A 4,744-nucleotide genomic window follows, 5' to 3' on the forward strand; every position below is an offset into this window, starting at 1 on the left:
TTTTTTTTTTTTTTTTTTTTTTTTTTTTTTTTTTTTTTGAGACAGGGAGTCTCACTCTGTCACCCAGGCTGGAGTGCAGAGGCGCGATCTCGGCTCACTGCAAGCGCCGCCTCCCAGGTTCATGCCATTCTCCTGCCTCAGCCTCCTGAGTAGCTGGGACTACAGGCGCATGTCACCACACCCGGCTAATTTTTGTATTTTTAGTAGAGATGGGTTTTCACCGTGTTAGCCAGGATGGTCTCGATCTCCTGACCTCGTGATCTGCCTGCCTTAGCCTCCCAAAGTACTGGGATTACAGGTATGAGCCACTGCGCCCAGCCAAGGAGAAACTTTTTTTTTTTTTTTGAGACGGAGTCTGGCTCTGTGGCCCAGGCTGGAGTGCAGTGGCCGGATCTCAGCTCACTGCAAGCTCCGCCTCCCGGGTTTATGCCATTCTCCTGCCTCAGCCTCCAGAGTGGCTGGGACTACAGGCGCCCGCCACCTCCCCCGGCTAGTTTTTTTTTGTATTTTTTAGTAGAGACGGGGTTTCACAGGGTTAGCCAGGATGGTCTCGATCTCCTGACCTCGTGATCCACCCTTCTCGGCCTCCCAAAGTGCTGGGATTACAGGCGTGAGCCACCACGCCCGGCCAAGAAACTTTTTTAAAGAATTCTCTCAAAAACAGGATGAAGGAGGAAAACCAAAATTTTTCTTAGGGACTAGGCCTTAGAATAAACATGGCATGAGATAGGGGTATAGTCTTTTTGGTTTGTTTGTTTTTGTTTTTGAGACAAGGTCTTGATCTGTCACCAGGCTGGAGTAAAGTGGTGTGATCATGGCTCACAGCAGCCTCCAACTTCTGGCCTCAAGCAATCCTTCCACCTCAACCTCCTGAGTGGGATTACAGGTGTTTGCCACCACACTTTGCCAATTTCTATTTTTTTGTAGAGATGGGTCTCACTATGTTGCCCAGGCTGGTCTTAAACTCCTGACTTCAAGCGATCCTCTTGCCTTGGCCTCCTAAAGTGCTAGGATTATAGGCATGAACAACTGTGCCCAGCCACATTTTTTAGCATATTATCACCCAGTTGTCCTGGAAATTTTTATTGAAGTGACCATCCTTTCCCATCTGCTCTGCAATGTCACTTAGAAAAAAATATCTACAGTCCATAGGTATGTTGTCAGACTCTTCCAGAACATTGGTCCATTCCATATCACTGAACTATTTGTTCCTTGAAGCAGCACCACACTTTCTCTATCATCATATCTTCTTAATTTTAAATAAGTCTTCTTCTTTTTTTTTTTTTTTTTTTTTTGAGACAGGATCTCACTCTGTCACCCAGGCTGCAGTGCGGTGGCCCAATCTCAGCTCACTGCAACCTCTGCCTCCCAGGCTCAAGTGATCCTCTCACCTCAGCTTCCAGAGTAGCTGGAACTACCAGCATCTGTCACTGTGCCTGGCTAATTTTCTCTATTTTTTGCAAAGACAAGGTTTCATCATATTGCCCAGGCTGGTCTTGAATTCCTGTGCTCAAACAATCAGCCTGCCTCGGCCTCCTAAAGTGCTGGAATTACAGGTGTGAGCCACTGTGTCCTGATGTCTGATGAAAAAGGTCTTCCCACCTTGTTTTTCCTTAGGATGGTATGGGCCGTTTTTGGCCCTTTGCATTTTCATATGAATCTTGGAATCAACTGTCTATTTTCATGGAAAAAAAAAAACTGTTAGGATTTTGACAGGATAGATCAATTTAGGAACAGTTGGCGTCTCTCCAATATTGGGCAGTCTTAGTTTTTTTTCTTTTTTCTTTTTCTTTTCTTTTTTTTTTTTTTTTTTAACATGGATTAAGTGATCCTCCTGCCTCACTTCCCATTGTGTTGTGATTACAGTTGTGAGCCACTGTGCCTGGCCTAGACTTAGCTTTTTGATTGCTGTTAATGTTCCGAATAAAATCTTACCTCAAATAGTACAAAATACCAGGAAAATAAGACATAAGAAAGAGTATCTTTCAGAAATACTCTCAAATAATTAAGGAGGAAACCAAACATACCTCCTCTAGGAACTAGGGCTTAGAATAAATCATGGTTTTGTACACGGCTCCTGAAATAGATTTTCCATTAGAGTCCAGCTGGGAAAATGAAACCAACAGAGGGAATTTGATACAGGAAACAATACACAGAAAAGTTGAAAAAGTGAAGAAAAGAAGAAAGTGAGAAAACCCAAAGATTAGCAACTGCAGGCAGCTGCTATGCCCTTAGGGATGGAAGGATAAAGAAAGGATGTGCCTCCCTGGAGCCCAGAAACATTAGCCACTTAGTAGGAACCTCTGCCAGCTAGGTAGGTGGGATTTGGGGCCATGGGGAGGAGGGGCTGTATGATGGGAGCCGGAAGTACAGAAGAGAAGCAGCCACGGCTAGAGATGCATCCCCTTCCTCCCAATAAGAGAAAAGGGCAGAAATACGTTGGCTTCTTCTTTTTAGTGCTAGTGCCTTTTAGTGGCCGAACCTACCTGGGAACAGTTGACAGGGAAGCCCAGGGAATACAGTTTGCAAAAGCCAGTCCCCTCAGTGATACAGAAAAGAGCAGGGGATGGAATTGAAAAGCAAACTGACAAATAAATGCCACGTAGATCAAAACCACCCAGGAGTAGAGGTATTGAATTTAGATTTTCTTTTAATATTCACAAATTCATTTTGTTTGCCTATATGAATGCTGATTAGGTGTCAGGCACGGTGGTAAATACCTATTTCTTTGGTCATAAGAAACTACATGATCAATCACAACATTGATGGTGCTCTACCTACTCTAGCAGAGTTCACCAGCCAGTCAGGGAGTAAAGCTGAGAGAGGTGTAGGTTGGACTCCTGTTCCAGAAATGGAAGGCAATGCAATGAAATGACATGCAATGAAACCGACACCACTCTGGAAACTGCTGACCTGCAAATGGACTTTTACAGAATTCCATGGGTTTGTGGCCAACAGGATAAATATTTATCTCTTGTGAATTTAAGTGTTTTCCTAATCAAGAGCACTATGTCAACAAGTAGCTTTCCTTGGGTAGTTTGGTCCTAGAACACATTTAGTACCTGGTTTCTTAGGTCAGATTCCTGGTGCACTTGAACATAATCAAGAAATCAGAAACCAAACTTTCATCCTAAGAGAGGATAGAAATCATTTTTTTAAATCTACCAAATTATGGGTAAGATAACTCCATATGACTTGCATGCAGATACATATTAGTAAAAATTCACATTTCTCAAGGGAAGGCAACAGGTAGAGCCACAACCATTCAAGTGTGACAAAACAGGAGATGTTCCTCTAAAAATCTGGAGTTTATATATAGTGGGATGGTCAGATGAACAGTCTCACTTCTTATAATTGGAGAAAAGTCAAGCAACTAAAATTGAGAAGTAGGATAACTATGCTTTGGTTCTGACGAATTGATAAGACCCAAATCTCTTGACAAATCTGTAGTTTGCCACATATCACTTGGAAAGGATCTAGAACGAAGGGTGCCTGCAGGTCTTTTTTATGTCCCTCCCCGAAACTCACACTCAGTTCGTAGAACAATTTAAAGTCTCCAGAGCACTTTCACAGATGCTGCACATTGGATTTTTTTAAAAAAATGTTATGAAACTGACTGCTCAGGCCTCTTAACACCCTCTTTACAAGTGAAGGATATGAGGTTAAAATTAAAAACTTGGGCCGGGCGCGGTGGCTCAAGCCTGTAATCCCAGCACTTTGGGAGGCCGAGACGGGCGGATCACGAGGTCAGGAGATCGAGACCATCCTGGCTAACACTGTGAAATCCCGTCTCTACTAAAAAATTCAAAAAAACTAGCCGGGCGAGGTGGCAGGCGCCTGTAGTCCCAGCTACTCGGGAGGCTGAGGCAGGAGAATGGCATAAACCCGGGAGGCGGAGCTTGCAGTGAGCTGAGATCCGGCCACTGCACTCCAGCCCGGGTGACAGAGCAAGACTCCGTCTCAAAAAAAAAAAAAAAAAAAAAAAAAAATTAGAAACTTGAAGTATTTTGTTTATGATCAAAACATTTGGTGGAAAGAAGCAGGCTGAGATTTGTTTTTGGTTCCCGTCTTAAAATTAATTTTAAGACTTTTTTTTCAAAAATTGAATGTGTAAACATAGAGTCAAGTGATGAAGTGCACACACCTAAAGTATATAGATCATTAGAGTTTTTCCCATGTATATACCCATGTAGTCAACACCCTGATCCAGAACATTCCCAGCACTCCAGAAAGCTCCCTTGTGCCTTCAGTCAACACTCCCTCCAGAGATAACCACTCCTCTGAAGTCTACCACCATAGATTATTTTGGTCTGTTTTAAAACTTTGTATAGGTAGAATCATGTATTCATAGTATATGCTCCTTTTTATCTGACTACTTTCACTCAATATTACATCTGTTGTTTATAGCAATAATTCATTCCTTTTCATTGCTATGTAGTATTCCATAGTATGAACGGTGAAACAATATATTTATATTCTATCATTGGTAGATATTTAAATTGTTTTCAGTTTGGAAATATGAATAAATATGCTATGAACACTTGTGTACTTGTGTCTTGGCAGCCATAAGCACTTGTTTCTAATACACTCATTAGATGTGTATTAGGTGTGCATGTGAAATTGTTGGGTCAGCTCTAGTAGATACTGTGTTTTTGTTTGTTTGTTTGTTTGTTCTTTTGTGACAGAATCTCACTCTGTTGCCCAGGCTGAAGTGCAGTGGCATGAATACAGCTCACTGCAGCCT

The sequence above is a fragment of the Piliocolobus tephrosceles genome, chromosome 20 (genome assembly GCF_002776525.5).
Source record: "Piliocolobus tephrosceles isolate RC106 chromosome 20, ASM277652v3, whole genome shotgun sequence".
NCBI lineage: Eukaryota > Metazoa > Chordata > Mammalia > Primates > Cercopithecidae > Piliocolobus > Piliocolobus tephrosceles.